Here is a 19,936-nt window from a genome sequence, read left to right on the forward strand (position 1 = left end):
TCAAAAACAATTACGCTGATTAAAAAAATTGAAAAATAGACCTTAGATCATTCTAAAGAGTGCCAGAATGCTTAACTTAAACGGAATCTGTGAATAAAAGCTTTGCAATGGGCCATTTTTGTGCTGTATTCTATGTAAAATGGTAATATGTCCCTTAAACCTTTGAAATGCGTTACTCATCTGCTGGCACACAAGGGGTTAAATGGATATCGTGGCCTCCAACATGAATGTGTGCATGTTAGGTGTTCACATGTGCATTGTATACATTGCATATGTATGTATGTGTGTGCGTGTGTTTGCGTGTATATGTATATATATATATATATATATATATATATATATATATATATACACACATTTTGCTTGCTATATGTATAAATATGTATGAATGTTTGTATGTGTGAAAGAAAAAAATATTTTATTTGTAAAACTAAACCTTTTGTCTATACAATAAAAAATCCAAAGAATATGTGTTCTATATGTAGAATAAAGAAATATAGATTATTAATATTTTAGGAAAATAACAGAATTTTAATACCACTGACATAATGTATGTTTTTATATCTTTACATCCCCCTACTTATGTCAAGATATAATGACACATATATGATTTTTTGTTTATAATGTACATAAACGGCTTTTTGTGCAATTATACATTATCTCCATTATTATAGTACTGTAAAAAAAAATTAAAATTATATATTTAAAACTGCCTATCCACTTTATGCAAAAATATCATGTACATAGTTTTTGTGTAATATTTAAAAAAAAAAATGAAAAGAATGTTCTAACATTTTACAGAAGGTAGCAATATGGAGCAAATATGCAACCTGCACCGGCTCTTGGTGTAAAATGAATCTCGAAGTCTGCAGCAGATCTTAAATTTAGCAACTTTCACAAATTCTTTTTTACAGCTCTCTTTTTACAGCTCTCTATACCAAAATAACCCATGTAACGGAATTTACTAATATGTGTTAGAAAACCACTTTATGTATTTATCATTGGAACAGTCATTTTTACTTCCTGTGCTCAGGATCTGTATAATTTTTCCTCCTTTCTGTTTTTGGTAATTTTCCTCTTCTCCTTTGGCCAAAGCTTTAGGAGTTAAGTAATTTCCAGTGATTTCAAATGCAAAAGCAGAAACTATATAGAAATACATAATTATATGATGAACTATGTTGGTATTGTAGCTGGTAGAATACAGTGGCCAGATAAGCGAGTGTTTGGGATCATTTGCCCACCATGGTGGTCTTGATGTTAATGCGGTTTAATAGTATGCTTGTTCTATTGCTGCCTTCTGTAAAAAGGTTCTGGTCTCGTCTGCTGGCCACCTCTGAAATATGCCAGTCATGGCTTGATGAATATATACGTGTGTGATCATGCCAGATAATCTTTTATGGCCTTTTACTGGAATCCTAGACCTTGTTACAGAAACCCACCATACCGCACACTATCCTCGTAGCTACTATTAAGTGGTGCTTATTTTGCTTAACTCTTGGGGGAATGAAAACTAATTAATATATTTCTTTTATTGTGCTCGACTTTGGTATTTCTTACTTAGAGTCCATTGTTAGACCATCATAGTATTTGTTAAAAAGGGTAAAAATCCAACGGTCATGATTAAAATGAGTGCGTGAACAATCAGTATAATTATTAAACGTTCAACATTGAATTGGTTAAGTTAGTTTTTTTTTATTGTAACCTATCCTTGAATGTTTCTTGCAGGGAAAATCAACTTAACATTAAAACCCTAGTACTGAATTCCAGGGAATCTATAAATATCACACGCATAGCTTGTTTTTTTTTTTTGGATTGATTTAGTTAGGGCAATGAACCAAAATAAACAACTCTTTAAATAGAATATTTGTGGAAAAGGGACAGGAAGAAAGGGATTGAGAGAAAACAGAAACAAAATGGAATTCTTCGAGAATTGCGGACTTTGGGCATGACTTAATCTTTTTCCCAGTCTAATAAAATAAACAATTTTGTCATCCAGCCATAAAAACATGCAGTATACATTAAAAATATTGAATATTTGCACGTATGTGTTGGGCTTTGTGATCTTACTGACACGTTCATTGTTTTTACTGACTTGGTAACGTGGTCATCAAAAGTTCAATGCAGACAGAGCACCAACGAGAGACTTAATACTTTTGTAAGGCTTGAGGTTAAAATGCTTGACATACATCATTAGAACAAATACGTGTCACCGCTAAAATAGGTCGTTCAATGTATGTGAACAATGTTTATAGAAGCAGGTTTATGAAGGTAATTACTATGTTCTTGTTGCTGATGTCATGTGGTGACGTAATGTCTTGCATGTTATGGCATAAGATTACATCATCATTTTATAGAGTAATGTTGGCTTCCTAAATCGACGGTGTGGGTTTGGTAATGTACGGTAGGTTAATTCTGAATCTCAGCAAATTGCTTCATTGACTTGTGCTTAATATTCAAAGTTTAATGTTTGAATGTAACCCATATGCCCCAAAGCATGGATTCGAAGGTTGATATCGCAACTGTGTATATAAACAGGGTTCAACTTATTTCATGTATGATGCAAGATGTTTAACTGCACTTTAGAAGGCAGAGCAATTTGTCCACAAATCTGTGCTAAGACAGGCGAGTTAGATAAGAAAAATGCAAATGTATGTGATTAGTACAACTGCCAAAGGTGAGTTCCATACATCCATGGCAGAATAAAAAGCACAAATGGCATTATCTTGTAATTTAATAAACATGTGTGTATTCCAGAACAATGTTTATTTTTAAATATTATTCTATTTGTAACTTGGTAAACACAAAACACAATGATACCAATAATTATGCCCCAAAATGGGGTTCTAAAGAACAGAACTCTTCAAGTTTTTACTTTAGGCTCAAATGAGCTCAGGAGGTCGCAGGTCTCAAACTAAGTCGCAGAGCCACCCATGTTCATCGATTTTTTTGTTTTGCTCAAAATAAAAAAAATGTCACGCACAGATACTTTATCTATGGATCCTGTTATTTTCCAGTTGCCTTTAATTTAACCAAATCTATCAAAAAGCCAGTTAATTACAAGACCAAACTTACAGTAACTCAGGCGCCCCTAACTTGCCATAGAAAAGTCTATGCAGATATTTTAGAAGTAGCAAATAATGCGTTTCTGTTAAATCTGTTGCGACATTTTGTGACGTTATTCTTTCTTTAAATACTTGAAATTATTCGCTAAATTATATTTTGCAAGAAAAAGTGAATGCCATTCACATCAAAATAACAAAAAAAAAAAAGATAATTCCACATGAAAAATACTCACTTGGACGCTACTAACTTTAGTGACCCACACAAATACACTGTGAACTGGAAGGAATCTTTCCATTAAATTAATGTAGGTGTTTATATTCATTACACATAAATTCATAAACCAATATAACTTATTTAATTTCGAGTGTCAGAATCTTATTTATAGTAACAGCAGTCTAAAATATATTAACATATAAAAAAAATAAATATTAAATATACTTACGGGATCTTTTTTTATTGCAATACAACATTTATTGGTATTTGATTGGTAACATATATTTTGTATATATTTTAAGGTTTCATTTGAATTAATATTGAATATTGTATTAACAGTTTATACAAATGTCCCTATTTTTGCAAATGTTTGTTATTTTGACATACTTATTGGTTTTGTAATCTGACTTCATTAAGAATAAATTTGAAATGTAATGAAAACTTCTGTGTTTTTGTGTAACTTGTTGGGGTGTTCATTATTCAAGGCTCTTTGAACAATGGCTTCTGTATTCTTAGTGACTCAGTATTAGAGTATAGTTGTTTTGTTCCTTTGAAAAAGACATCACATAAAATGACCAGAATAGAAAAAACAAACATGTGTGAAGTTATACAAAGATACAATATGACAACAACATCTTCTGATTGAGAACCCAGTAAGCAGTTTCCTCTTCCAGAATTCTAGACTAAGGTCCCATGACAATGTTGGCCTTTCACGTGGGAATTGTTTTGTCAAGTGCGGAGGGTAAACAATAGCATTTCCTTCTAATACTAGACTTTTCAGGCTAAAAATGTTGGGAAACAATCAATAACCTGGAAGTTGTCAGATTAAAATGAATGATATTTACAAGTATTTCACCTATAATGTTGTAGATCGCTTTTTGTATAGTTCCCAGGTTTTGACTAGACAATAGCCCAAAATTAGCTTATTGTGTCTCCGGAAGCATTTATATAATGGATATGGTTTTTATGTGAAAACCATTTTCTTGAAAATTTCTTAAAATAATTGTAATAATGTTTAGTATGAAACTTTGATATTTTAAGGTGCCTGAATCTTAATTCAAGAGACCTCCTGGAAGGTCACCTCCTGGTTAAGTGGTATGTTTACCAGCATTATATGAGATCATTTATGCAAGGTTACAAAATACATCACTATGCTTCATCTTTAAGGCCACTGACAAAGAAGTCATTCAAACGTGTTCAATTATTAAACATAGAAACATGGCTTTTAATGGCTTTTAGTCTGTCATTCACCCTTTTTTGCTGTACAAATTTTAGTCGGTCCTTGGTCTCGTCTTATATTCAGGTATGCCCATCTCATGCATGGTTGAATTCCCTAAATGTATTCATCTCTACTTCTTCTGTTGCAAAGCTGTTCCGCATATCTACCACCATCTCAGAAAGATAAAACGTCATTACATTTAAGGCACTCACTCTAGATTTCTCCTCATTTGAGGTTTGTTATATAAGCGTAAGTAATGCTCTTATATACATCTCCCGGCCCTGCTAATATCTTTCTTGACCACTTCTCCTCAGGGCTTCTCCTCCTTTGAAATAAACCTCCTCCTGTACTTTCTTAAATGCCTTTATGTAGTTAAATGTTTCTATCAAATGATGTCATTCTTTATGACCTTCCTTCTCTTACTTGCTAATTCTTGGGATACCTCACGTTATAATGTCATTGGACTACATCGTAAAGATGGGCTTTGAATACTCCTGGAGTTTACATCGGTGAGCAAGGTAAGGAAGATATCATCTGGAGATATCATTCAGTGGCCCTACAAAAATAGAATGTAGTTCTAAATAAAACAGCTCATCAGTCTCCTGAGATACAAATAGCAAATGTTCCTTGTTAATATTTCTGAAAATGTAGAGTTTTTCAGAGGTCTCAGTTAGGATATGTCCTGATCTATTTTTGGGGACATGAATAATCCTCAGTAAATGCATCTGGTCACGTCTTGACACTGAGCGAGTTTGCATCATAGTCTCGGTTATGGGAATCTGTGTGAAACATCTGTGGAATTGTAATGGAATTCAGAAAGCAAATAACAAATTAAGTCCAAGCATCCCAAAAAGCTTTATAAAGGACATGAAGCGCTGTATTTGAATCTGTGACTGTCTGAACTATATTAGGGCATCTGACCAATAATAAAATTAGAATAAAAATGCGACCAAAAATATTTGTAATTAATATTGCTTAGAAGAATCAATTGAAAGGAACGTTCTCTCTATTAAGCTTGTTTTGTCTGCCTTCTTTATCTTTCAAATCATGCAGCTTTGTTAGAAAAGAGTATTACATATAAAAAAAAAGTAATGCTGCTCCACTACTAAAAATAAAATATAAAAATAAAAACAAATTTCTTATTATGAAACAGCCAAGCACAGAGAAAAACTTCCAGCAGATGAAGCAAACAGAACAAAACCCAAGATCAGAGGCCATGTGGAGTGACTGACCACTTCAAAATGAAAAACTTTATTCATCACTGTAACGAAGGTCAAAAACGTGAATAGTTTAAGTAATTAGGATCGGAATACTCACAGATACGCCTCCTGTCGTGTGTCGTACACCAGAGATCTATGCTCTAAGAGAACACCAAATTACCAAAAACGTAACAACTGACAATATAAAAAATTAACAATAACATGAACACACCTAAAACGTACAGGTGCAGAGGGAAAAAAGGGCCCTGCTCTGGCAAGCTTACTATCTTCTGAGCAGGGTGCAGTTGGCACCTTCTGGCACGGTGGGTAGATACAGCTGAGTGGTCCCCATTCCACCCCAGTAATAAACGTATACACAAGAAGACGCTTGGTCTGGTTCCATAGTGAGAATAGCTTAATGTCTATCTCATGCATGTCTATCCAGGAGAGGGCTGGCAGCCTAAGGCCTGGGGGGCAAGTCTAGTCAACTGGCCCATTGCACCATGAAAGCGGCTGCGAGCGACATTGAAAGTGGCCGTCGTGCGGCAGTCACTCCACCAGCGCCTAATGAAATTAAAGTGGCCGGTGTGCACACACCGCATGCCTCAGCTCTTCATCACACCCCTTTTAAGACGTGGGAAGAGGAGCTGAGGCATGGCCGTTGGGTCCGACAGCCGCATGATGCAGGGGCGTACCTAGAGTATTTGGCACCTGTGGCAGATCCTGTATGTGGCACCCCCCCCACACACACTTTAAAACTGCATAGTTTCTATGGTTAGGCAAACATTGACAGGGGTACAGTGAAAATTGTTATCATTATATACTTAGGGATTATGCTGTACCACCGTCAATGTGTGCCTATACATTGAGCCAGACACTGACAACCCCTATCACTATATACTTAGCCAAACATTGATGTGGTGTAGGCTTACCACTTTAGTGACTGGCATAGTATATAGTAGACTTGGGCACCAGGGGGCTCTTCGTGTTCGTCTTCGTGCTCGTCTTCGGGGGAAAAAAAATCTTCGTATTCCGCGAATATTCGCCCGTTCCTGTCTTCTCTTCGGGCGAATATTCGCGGACATTCTTCGTGCTCGTTTAATCTTCGTTTTCCTCCTGGTTGCCTAGCAGGGGTTAATACGGGGTTAATAACACATCACAGCAGCAGCAGCAGCCGTGAAGGTACGTGTGTGCAGCTCTATTGGTCGTTTCGGCAGGGGGCTGGTCTGGCATCAACGAGTGAATTGCAGAACTGCAGAATGCACTTCATTCGTTGATGGCAGGCGAGCCCCCTGCCGAAACGACCAATAGAGTTGCACACACATACCGAGGTGTACTGTCCATAGATGTTTAATAAAAGAATAGGGAATATTTTACATTTTTAAATTGATTTTGGACCACTTTACATGCCTAACATTTGCTACCTATTTACAATGGCATACTTTGCAACAACCCAACTTACTTATTGGACAGGACTGGAAAATAGCAGGACTGTCCACCAAAATCTTGGGTGTGTTGGCAGGTATGCTGATGGAAAAATGTTGGACAAGAACTAAAAAATAGCTTAGGGTTAATGTACGGTTATGGTTAAGATTAGTAGCAGTGCACTGGTTTGGTTAAAGATGGATTATGTCTAAATAATAATAATTTAATTTTAATGTTTTTTTTTTAAAAAAAAATAGGGGTTTATTTAAATGTATTTTAAAGTTAGATTTATTATTTAGTACTTGATTATATTTATTAAATGTTTATAGTAGCGTTACCTACCGAGCTATAACTACCTATGTGTATTTGCATTTTGCATACCTAGTTTAGCTAAATTAGATGGGACAGGACTGGAAAAAAGCAGGACTGTCCCTGAAAAAGTTGGGTCTGTTGGCAGGTATGTGGATGGAAAAATGTTATAGGGTGAAGTGTGAGTTATAGTGTTAATGTAATGCTATTAGTGAGTGAAGGCCAGGGCAAATAAGGAAAAGGTCCTTGTGTTTTGTGCATTGTAAGTGTGTGTGTATGTGTGTTATGTGTGATGTCACTGTGTGTTATATGTGTTATATGTGTTATTGTGTGTGTTATGTTTGGTTGGTTGTGTATCAGAAGAAAATTAATGAAATGGAAAAGGAAATGGGAAAGGCAAATGAGTGGGCAATTGGCGACCCGCTCACCTGTTTCACCCCAGGGCAAAGCACCCAAACACTGTCAGTCTTAGACGTTTGGCAGCAGACTTCCAGAGCTCAGACACAAGGCCCTAGCGTAAGCTGGCCACTCCGGCGGAGGTAGCAGGCGTTGCCACACCGCAAACAGAGGCAGCCAGGGGGGAGAAACTGCCCTTACCATTAGGGACATTTTGGGCATGACTCTAGCCAGGAAGCGAACTGGCAGAGAAGAGATGCTGGCACCACCACCAGCAATCAGCATTGAAAAGGCGAATGAGTGGGCAATTGGCGACCCACTCACCTGTTTCACCCCAGGGCAAAGCACCCAAACACTGTCAGTCTTAGACGTTTGGCAGCAGACTTCCAGAGCTCAGACACAAGGCCCTAGCGTAAGCTGGCCACTCCGGCGGAGGTAGCAGGCGTTGCCACACCGCAGACAGAGGCAGCCAGGGGGGAGAAACTGCCCTTACAATTAGGGACATTTTGGGCATGACTCTAGCCAGGAAGCGAACTGGCAGAGAAGAGATGCTGGCACCACCACCACCACCACCACCACCAGCAGCATTGATAAATTGGAAAGGCGAATGAGAGGGCAATTGGCGACCCGCTCACCTGTTTCACCCCAGGGCAAAGCACCCAAACACTGTCAGTCTTAGACGTTTGGCAGCAGACTTCCAGAGCTCAGACACAAGGCCCTAGCGTAAGCTGGCCACTCCGGCGGAGGTAGCAGGCGTTGCCACACCGCAGACAGAGGCAGCCAGGGGGGAGAAACTGCCCTTACAATTAGGGACATTTGAGGCATGACACTAGCCAGGAAGCGAACTGGCAGAGAAGAGATGCTGGCACCACCACCAGCAGCAGCATTGAAAAGGCGAATGAGTGGGCAATTGGCGACCCACTCACCTGTTTCACCCCAGGGCAAAGCACCCAAACACTGTCAGTCTTAGACGTTTGGCAGCAGACTTCCAGAGCTCAGACACAAGGCCCTAGCGTAAGCTGGCCACTCCGGCGGAGGTAGCAGGCGTTGCCACACCGCAAACAGAGGCAGCCAGGGGGGAGAAACTGCCCTTACCATTAGGGACATTTTGGGCATGACTCTAGCCAGGAAGCGAACTGGCAGAGAAGAGATGCTGGCACCACCACCAGCAGCAGCATTGAAAAGGCGAATGAGTGGGCAATTGGCGACCCACTCACCTGTTTCACCCCAGGGCAAAGCACCCAAACACTGTCAGTCTTAGACGTTTGGCAGCAGACTTCCAGAGCTCAGACACAAGGCCCTAGCGTAAGCTGGCCACTCCGGCGGAGGTAGCAGGCGTTGCCACACCGCAGACAGAGGCAGCCAGGGGGGAGAAACTGCCCTTACAATTAGGGACATTTGAGGCATGACACTAGCCAGGAAGCGAACTGGCAGAGAAGAGATGCTGGCACCACCACCAGCAGCAGCATTGAAAAGGCGAATGAGTGGGCAATTGGCGACCCACTCACCTGTTTCACCCCAGGGCAAAGCACCCAAACACTGTCAGTCTTAGACGTTTGGCAGCAGACTTCCAGAGCTCAGACACAAGGCCCTAGCGTAAGCTGGCCACTCCGGCGGAGGTAGCAGGCGTTGCCACACCGCAAACAGAGGCAGCCAGGGGGGAGAAACTGCCCTTACCATTAGGGACATTTTGGGCATGACTCTAGCCAGGAAGCGAACTGGCAGAGAAGAGATGCTGGCACCACCACCAGCAGCAGCATTGAAAAGGCGAATGAGTGGGCAATTGGCGACCCACTCACCTGTTTCACCCCAGGGCAAAGCACCCAAACACTGTCAGTCTTAGACGTTTGGCAGCAGACTTCCAGAGCTCAGACACAAGGCCCTAGCGTAAGCTGGCCACTCCGGCGGAGGTAGCAGGCGTTGCCACACCGCAAACAGACGCAGCCAGAGGGGAGAAACTGCCCTTACCACTAGGGACATTTTGGGCATGACTCTAGCCAGGAAGCGAACTGGCAGAGAAGAGATGCTGGCACCACCACCACCACCAGCAGCAGCATTGAAAAATGGGAAAGGCGAATGAGTGGGCAATTGGCGACCCACTCACCTGTTTCACCCCAGGGCAAAGCACCCAAACACTGTCAGTCTTAAACGTTTGGCAGCAGACTTCCAGAGCTCAGACACAAGGCCCTAGCGTAAGCTGGCCACTCCGGCGGAGGTAGCAGGCGTTGCCACACCGCAGACAGAGGCAGCCAGGGGGGAGAAACTGCCCTTACCATTAGGGACATTTGATTCATGACACTAGCCAGGAAGCGAACTGGCATCGAAGAGACACTGGCACCACCACCAGCAGCAGCAGCAGAATTGGGAAAGGCGAATGAGTGGGCAATTGGCGACCCACTCACCTGTTTCACCCCAGGGCAAAGCACCCAAACACTGTCAGTCTTAGACGTTTGGCAGCAGACTTCCAGAGGTCAGACACAAGGCCCTAGCGTAAGCTGGCCACTCCGGCGGAGGTAGCAGGCGTTGCCACACCGCAAACAGACGCAGCCAGAGGGGAGAAACTGCCCTTACCACTAGGGACATTTGATTCATGACACTAGCCAGGAAGCGAACTGGCATCGAAGAGACACTGGCACCACCACCAGCAGCAGCAGCAGAATTGGGAAAGGCGAATGAGTGGGCAATTGGCGACCCACTCACCTGTTTCACCCCAGGGCAAAGCACCCAAACACTGTCAGTCTTAGACGTTTGGCAGCAGACTTCCAGAGGTCAGACACAAGGCCCTAGCGTAAGCTGGCCACTCCGGCGGAGGTAGCAGGCGTTGCCACACCGCAAACAGACGCAGCCAGAGGGGAGAAACTGCCCTTACCACTAGGGACATTTGATTCATGACACTAGCCAGGAAGCGAACTGGCATCGAAGAGACACTGGCACCACCACCAGCAGCAGCAGCAGAATTGGGAAAGGCGAATGAGTGGGCAATTGGCGACCCACTCACCTGTTTCACCCCAGGGCAAAGCACCCAAACACTGTCAGTCTTAGACGTTTGGCAGCAGACTTCCAGAGGTCAGACACAAGGCCCTAGCGTAAGCTGGCCACTCCGGCGGAGGTAGCAGGCGTTGCCACACCGCAAACAGACGCAGCCAGAGGGGAGAAACTGCCCTTACCACTAGGGACATTTGATTCATGACACTAGCCAGGAAGCGAACTGGCATCGAAGAGACACTGGCACCACCACCAGCAGCAGCAGCAGAATTGGGAAAGGCGAATGAGTGGGCAATTGGCGACCCACTCACCTGTTTCACCCCAGGGCAAAGCACCCAAACACTGTCAGTCTTAGACGTTTGGCAGCAGACTTCCAGAGCTCAGACACAAGGCCCTAGCGTAAGCTGGCCACTCCGGCGGAGGTAGCAGGCGTTGCCACACCGCAAACAGACGCAGCCAGAGGGGAGAAACTGCCCTTACCACTAGGGACATTTTGGGCATGACACTAGCCAGGAAGCAAACTGGCAGAGAAGAGACACTGGCACCACCACCAGCAGCAGCAGCAGCAGAATTGGGAAAGGCGAATGAGTGGGCAATTGGCGACCCACTCACCTGTTTCACCCCAGAGCAAAGCATCCAAACACTGTCAGTCCTTGGCGTTTGGGAGCGGACTTCCAGAACTCAGACACAAGGCCCTAGCGTAAGCTGGCTACATTGGCGGAGGTAGCAGGCGTTGCCACACCGCAGCAAGTGCAACCAGGGGGGAGAAACTGCCCTTACCATAAGGGACATTTAAGGCATGACACTAGCCAGGAAGCGAACTGGCAGAGAAGAGATGCTGGCACCACCAGCAGCAGCAGCAGCAGCAGCATTGGAAAAGGCAAATGAGTGGGCAATTGACGACCCGCTCACCTGTTTCACCCCAGGGCAAAGCATCCAAAGACTGTCAGTCCTTGGCGTTTGGGAGCGGACTTCCAGAACTCAGACACAAGGCCCTAGCGTAAGCTGGCTACATTGGCGGAGGTAGCAGGCGTTGCCACACCGCAGCAAGTGCAACCAGGGGGGAGAAACTGCCCTTACCATAAGGGACATTTGAGGCATGACACTAGCCAGGAAGCGAACTGGCAGAGAAGAGACACTGGCACCACCACCAGCAGCAGCAGCAGCAGCATTGGAAAAGGCGAATGAGTGGGCAATTGACGACCCGCTCACCTGTTTCACCCCAGGGCAAAGCATCCAAAAACTGTCAGTCCTTGGCGTTTGGGAGCGGACTTCCAGAACTCAGACACAAGGCCCTAGCGTAAGCTGGCTACATTGGCGGAGGTAGCAGGCGTTGCCACACCGCAGCAAGTGCAACCAGGGGGGAGAAACTACCCTCTCCATTAGGGACATTTAAGGCATGACACTAGCCAGGAAGCGAACTGGCATTGAAGAGAGACACTGGCACCACCACCAGCAGCAGCAGCATTGGAAAAGGCGAATGAGTGGGCAATTGACGACCCGCTCACCTGTTTCACCCCAGGGCAAAGCATCCAAAAACTGTCAGTCCTTGGCGTTTGGGAGCGGACTTCCAGAACTCAGACACAAGGCCCTAGCGTAAGCTGGCTACATTGGCGGAGGTAGCAGGCGTTGCCACACCGCAGCAAGTGCAACCAGGGGGGAGAAACTACCCTCTCCATTAGGGACATTTAAGGCATGACACTAGCCAGGAAGCGAACTGGCATTGAAGAGAGACACTGGCACCACCACCAGCAGCAGCAGCATTGGAAAAGGCGAATGAGTGGGCAATTGACGACCCGCTCACCTGTTTCACCCCAGGGCAAAGCATCCAAGCACTGTCAGTCCTTGGCGTTTGGGAGCAGACCTACAGAACTCAGACACAAGGCCCTAGCGTAAGCTGGCTACACCGGCGGAGGTAGCAGGCGTTGCCACACCGCAGCAAGTGCAACCAGGGGGGAGAAACTACCCTTACCATCAGGGACATTCGAGGCATGACACTAGCCAGGAAGCGAACTGGCATTGAAGAGAGACACTGGCACCACCACCAGCAGCAGCAGAATTGGGAAAGGCGAATGAGTGGGCAATTGACGACCCGCTCACCTGTTTCACCCCAGGGCAAAGCATCCAAGCACTGTCAGTCTTTGGCGTTTGGGAGCAGACCTACAGAACTCAGACACAAGGCCCTAGCGTAAGCTGGCTACACCGGCGGAGGTAGCAGGCGTTGCCACACCGCAGCAAGTGCAACCAGGGGGGAGAAACTACCCTTACCATCAGGGACATTCGAGGCATGACACTAGCCAGGAAGCGAACTGGCATTGAAGAGAGACACTGGCACCACCACCAGCAGCAGCAGAATTGGGAAAGGCGAATGAGTGGGCAATTGACGACCCGCTCACCTGTTTCACCCCAGGGCAAAGCATCCAAGCACTGTCAGTCCTTGGCGTTTGGGAGCAGACCTACAGAACTCAGACACAAGGCCCTAGCGTAAGCTGGCTACACCGGCGGAGGTAGCAGGCGTTGCCACACCGCAGCAAGTGCAACCAGGGGGGAGAAACTACCCTTTCCATTAGGGACATCTGAGGCATGATTTCAGCCAGGAAGCGAACTGGCAAAAGATACTGGCACCACCACCAGCAGCAGCGTTGGAAACGGAAAAAGGTGAATGAGTGGGCAATTGACGACCCACTCACCTGTTTCACCCCAGGGCAAAGCATCCAAAGACTGTCAGTCCTAGGCGTTTGGGAGCGGACTTACAGAGCTCAGACACTAGGCCCTAGCGTAAATTGGCTACACCAGCGGAGGTAGCAGGCATTGCCACACCGCAGCAAGTGCAACCAGGGGGAGAAACTACCTTAAACATTAGAGAGAAAAAATTTAACTTTCCAAGCTAAGAGCTGGGTAACCCAATTTGGGCAGATTGAATTTAAGAAAGGCAATCTGCTCCATCAGATGAGGTGCCATGCGTGAGCGCTGTGGACTCAGTATGTTTCCAGTCATAGAAAACACGCGCTCACTTTGAACAGTGGTTGGCGGACATGATAGAAGCTGCTGCGCAACCCATGAGAGTGCAGGCCACACACTCTTCTTTTCATCCCAGTAGCTAAGAGGATCAACATTAGGAGCAGAAGGAACTTCACAGAGGTAAAGTTTGACCATTTCAGCAGCACTACTCTCCTTTCTGCTGCTAGCTCTGTCAGATGGTCCAACTATACTGCCAAGTGCCTCTTCCCAAAACGCAGCTGCTCCACTCAGCTGTGTTGTGCTGCTTGTGGCACTGCTGCTGATGCTGCTGCTAGGGGTAGCAGACCACATCATCTCTTCCTCCTCCTGCACCTCACCCTCCTCGGACAGCATTCCCATTTTACGCTGCCAGTCACGCACCTTGTTGACCAATTGCTCCCGGTAGCTACTGAGAACATTGAATTTCAAAGCTAGCTTTCCCTTAATTCTTGGATCACAAAGGCACGCTAGCATCATTTCGGGACTCTCTTCCATTCGCTTGCGAAGGTGTACTTTTAGCAGATCCTTCAGCTTCCTGACTATGGCTGCTACGTCAGGATGTAGAGTGCCACCTTGAACAGCCTCACGGTTTCCAAGGAACACATCCATCTTGCTGCCTAGATGGGAGAACACTGGGATTACCTGGGCCAGACTGGCAGTGTTTGAGCTTAAATTTTCTGTGGCATCCCTGAATGGTTTAAGGACTGCCACTAGCTGGGCGATCACTGTCCAATCCTCCCTATTCAATGGAGAGGTAATCCCAATATTGTGCTCTGAGGCAAGATTATGGATTGCCCTCTGCTGCTCCAAAATCCTCTCTAGCATGTCTAACGTGGAGTTCCACCGTGTACTGACATCCTGACGTAGGCAGTGTACGGGAAGACCTGACCTCTCTTGCTCTTCCCTCAAAAGTTGGCTAGCCTTAACACTATGGTGAAAGTGCCCAGCGATCTTTCTGCAGCGGGACAGAACTACTGCTGCCACATTAGTTCCTTCTGACATTGCTGCCTTCACTACAAGATGGATGATGTGGGCTGCACAGCGCACACCAACAATATGACCATCTCGCAGCGCTTTCACCATATTGGCACCTCCGTCAGTTACCACAAAACCAACTTCAACATTGGTGCCCGCCTCTGCTCCCACCCAAAGGCTAAACATTTTCCTCATCGCATGCAGAATGTTTTGGGAAGTGTGCTTTTCATCCATCACTTCTGCATGGAGAAGGAAAGATCGGTAGCCTGCTGCAGCAGCTTCCTTAGACACACCGGGCTGCCACCAGTGTGCTGTCAAAGAAAGAAAGGCATGCTGGCCGCTAGGTGCACTCCACAAATCTGTAGTGAAATGAACAGACTGACCAGCAGCCTTGGAAAGCTCCTCTTTCACTGCTGCAACACAGGACCGATACAATGAGGGGACAATGTTCCTGCTGAAAGTGGAACGTGACGGAACTGTATATTGTGGAGCCACAGCCGCCATCAATTGTTTGAAAGGCTCCCCTTCGATCATAGAGAAGGATGCCCCTCCAACAGCAATGAACTGACCAATCAGTCGCGTTACTTTATTGGCCTGCTGTTTGGGCATTGACCTTTTGGATTGGAATGCCACAAATTGTTCCAGGGTGGGCTGGACATGCAGTGCTCCAACCTGCCTTGGTCTCTGGCTGCCAGCACTAGTTGCTGCTGCTGCTGCTGCTGCTATTGGCTCAGAAGAAGAAGCTGTTGGGGTTTTTCCACGGCCACCAGCTATGCTGCCTGCACTAAGTTTTACCTCTGCATCTTTCCCCAATAGCACAGCGTTGTGTTGAGTGCTGAGGTGATGCTTCATGCTAGCACTGGTAAAATGGCCAGACACTTTCCCTCTGCTTATTAGCTTCCCACAATGTTTGCACTTTCCATAGCGCCCTTCTTCAACATTTTCAAAGTGCTCCCAAATTGGGGCGCGCATAGCCTTGGAGTGTGCCTTGGGTGCTGCTCTTACTGCTCGGGGTGGATGAACAGAGGCAGAACTAGTGGTGGTGGGACTGGTGGTAACAGTACTGGCCATAGTGGGACTGCTAATTGCTTTAGATTTGCTAGGTTTTGCTGCTGCTGCTGGTGATGGTGATGATCGTAGCGGAGAAGGTGGAGGCTCAGGGGAAAATTGTGCACTAGTCATTTGGACACTGCTCCCTGAGGAATCTGATTCCTGACCACTCATCTCCTCTACTTCCTCTGGCTCATAGTCTAGCTCTTCATTAGCCAGATCGAATGGAATTCCTGCTAGGCTGGAGCTAAGACTGATATCGTCGTGAGACTCGTGACTAGTAGTAGTGCGAGCAGGAAGAATAGACTCTGCACTTGGCCTCTCAGTCTCAGGCTCCTCTGCTACCTCGCTAGGTGGAGTTCCACTATGTGTAGCCCTCTCTCTAACTGTCTTTACAAAAATTTTGTAAGGACTTGGTGGCTTGCTAGAGGTACTAGGAGGACATGGCGTGGCGGTACCAGTGGGAACAGTAGGCGCAGCACTAGTGGTGGTAGAGGCGGTAGAGGTGGGGGTGGTGGTGGTGGTTTTCCCTACAAAGGAATGAGATCGCTTTGGTTTGGGACCCCTCTGAGTCTTGCTGCTAATTTGGCTCTGCTTGGTACCTTGCATGCTGCTGGTGGATGGGGAAGATGCTGCTTGGGGCAAAAGGCACTTCTTTTTAGTCACTGGGCTGGTACTACTTGTGCTACCCTTTAACTTTGAACGTGCTTCTGGTGCTTTAGGCTTTCCGTAAAAAACCATAGAGCTTGTGGGCCTAGCCGCACTACTACTGCCTGCTTTTGGTGCCTTTCCTTTACTTGATGATCCTTCAAGCAATGCTTCCCCAAATGATAAGCGAGAGCTTGGCCTACTTGGCCGACTAGACTGACGCAAAGGCTGCATCTTAGAGCTGGTGGTGGTGCTGGTGGTGGTGCTGGTGGTGGTGGTGGTGGTGGTGGTGGTGGTGGTAGATGGAGCTTGTCCCTCCTTAGTCCCAAAAGGAGGATCCATTTCAAATTTTGTGTTGTGTGTGTAGTGTAGTGTAGTGTAGTGTAGTGTAGTGTAGTGTTTAAAAAACTATAAAAAAAAAATAAAAAAATAAAAATAAAAAAAAGGAAAAACGAATTAAAGACAAAAAAATTAGAGGAAGTTCTCTTCAGTGCTACTGCTTAAAAAGTAAAACTATGCACTACTGCACTGTGCTGTGTGCAATCTGCCAAAATCCTAAAGTTATTTAAATTATTAACTCAAGATTAACTATTTAATAACTAGCAGTATTTTATTTTTAATTTGAATTTACACGGGCCTAAGAGCTTAGCCTACCACTATGCTAGCCTAAAGCTATATTTCCTTACTATAAGTCTACCTCTAGGCAGACGCTCTCAAACCCACTAAGCTAAAGTGAGGTTAAATCAGATTCAGTATATGATTTATTAATTAATATTAAGTTATATAATATTAATAGATTAGAACTAATTTACTTATATATTATGTATTATAGATAGAAGAATATAGATTATGAATTAGAATTTAGAATTAGAATTACTTATATTATAGATTATGAATTAGAATATTATTATTTATAATATATTATAGATTAAGATTAAAGAAGATTAGAATTATTTTAGTACTACAGCTAGTAGCTTGAAGCTTTGCTTAGTACAGCTCGTCACAGTCAATTTTTCTTGAAAAGAATTAGAAATAAAATAAAATGTCACAGCAAAACAGTTATCTTCACTGCTTGCTGCACTCACTAGCCCAACAAGTTCACTTCACTGATGGACTGAGGTGAGCAAAACACTAAGGGTACTTTTAATAAAATTGAAATAAAATGTAAAATAAATGAGAAAATCTTTGCAAAACAGTTAACGTCACTGCTTGCTGATCAAAAAAAAACACAGCACTTATGCGGCTGCACTCACTAGCCCAACAAGTTCACTTCACTGATGGACTGAGGTGAGCAAAACAAATGAAATAAAATGAAAGATTAATTAAGAAAAATTGACTTGGTCTCTTACTGTTGCTAAAACAAAGCACAAACTATAGAGCTGCAGCACCAGTACTAATAAGATTAGCTGAACTATACGCTAGTAGTAATTAATTAATATTATTACTTTTATTTATAGCTAATTTAATTAACTATTAAGATAAGAAAGAATTAGAGAATTATTGATATTACTGATTTTAGATTAGACACTAGTAGATGTTCTGAATGTCTACAGTACACTCTACACTAGTATACTATTACTAACTATAACTGACAAATATATATATAATTTTATAATGAATTCAATTATTAATTATATTAATTAATATTACTGATTTTAAATTAGACACTAGTAGATGAATGTCTACAGTACACTCTACACTAGTATACTATAGTATATATATATATATGACTGACAAATATATATATATATATATATAATATTATAATGAACTATTAAATTATAGATTCTATTAAATTGTAATTTATAAATTCTATTTAATTTATTTAAGCAGGACAGGCAATAGGCACTAGTGCCAGCCCAGGGCAAGGGCACCCCAGTGCCACTGAGGCACTGGGTGCACTGTCAACTCAACAGCACTTACACTAAAGTTGATGACAAATTAATTTTAAAAAAATTAAATTAATCAAATTATTATTATTAAATTAATTATATTAAGTAGCACTGAAGTGAGGATGAAGTACACTGTGAGAAAGGCTTACCAGTCTCACACAGAACAGAACAATCTCTCTCTGTAACGCTCGGATGCAGCACAGCAGTGTTGCCAAAGCAGTCACAGCGAAAAATGAATGGATCTCTCAGGCAAGCTCTGGTCTTATAAAGGCGCCTTCAGAATTCAAAAAACAGCAGCACAGGCATTGGACGAGACCCTTAGCGTTACGTCACAAGAGTGAGCTGATTGGACAGACGAGGATCAGCTCACTCCTGTTTGAAATTTTGGCGGTTGCGCGGCAAAAACGAAGACGATCACGAAGAATCTTCGATTCTTCGTGATTGTGAGTCTTCGTCTTCGCCTACGGTTTGCCGGCACTGTATTCTGTTCTACGTTCCTTTGGAACGAACAAAAAAACGGCCTCTTCGTGCTCGTTTTCATGTTCGCCCGAAGACGAATGCACAAGTCTAGTATATAGTAGGGATGCACCGAAATGAAAATTCTGGACTGAAACTAAAAATTCAGCATTCCCTTGGCCAAAACTGAAAAAAAAAAAAAAAAACCTTTAAAATACTTTATTAAAAGTAACACCAAAATTAGACAAAAAAATCAACAACAATATTAACATATATATATATATATACACACACACACATATATATAACAACAATCGCGATCCTATCATGCCCAGGTTCTAGCATGTGCTGGCTGACTTAGCATGATAGGAGTGTGACTGCTGTTTGCAATTATATATATTAATACTGTCATTGAATTATTCTGTCCAATAAAAGTGTTAACACACCGAAGTTGGACCAAAAAATAATTTATAACAGCAATCACACTCCTATCATGCCTAGGCAGCCACTACATGCTGGAATCTGGGCATGAAAGGAATGTGATTACGGACTCCCTATGCCAAGCTATCCCCCAACACTTACACATCCATGCTATCTGAAACCCTCATTCACAAACATTCAGCATAACACCCATCACTCTCACACATTTACATTCAGCATAACACCCATCACTCTCACACACTTACATTAGGCATAACACCCATCACTCTCACACATTTACATTCAGCATAACACCCATCACTCTCACACACTTACATTCAGCATAACACCCATCACTCTCACACACTTACATTCAGCATAACACCCATCACTCTCACACACTTACATTCATCATAACACCCATCACTCTCACACACTTACATTCAGCATAACACCCATCACTCTCACACACTTACATTAGGCATAACACCCATCACTCTCACACACTTACATTCAGCATAACACCCATCACTCTCACACACTTACATTCAGCATAACACCCATCACTCTCACACACTTACATTAGGCATAACACCCATCACTCTCACACACTTAAATTCAGCATAACACCCATCACTCTCACACACTTACATTCAGCATAACACCCATCACTCTCACACACTTAC

At 43.7% G+C, this 19,936-nt stretch overlaps 1 long non-coding RNA gene across 1 annotated transcript; it reads left to right on the forward strand.

Annotated features, from left to right (window-relative positions):
• Positions 1 to 2,528: 2,528 nt before the first annotated feature.
• Positions 2,529 to 3,717, forward strand: LOC128474125 (uncharacterized). Its single transcript, XR_008346315.1, has 2 exons — positions 2,529 to 2,840; positions 2,878 to 3,717. It is a non-coding gene; the product is annotated as an uncharacterized LOC128474125 (long non-coding RNA).
• Positions 3,718 to 19,936: the final 16,219 nt, after the last annotated feature.

Source organism: Spea bombifrons, chromosome 2 (assembly GCF_027358695.1).
Source record: "Spea bombifrons isolate aSpeBom1 chromosome 2, aSpeBom1.2.pri, whole genome shotgun sequence".
In the NCBI taxonomy this organism is placed as follows: domain Eukaryota; kingdom Metazoa; phylum Chordata; class Amphibia; order Anura; family Pelobatidae; genus Spea; species Spea bombifrons.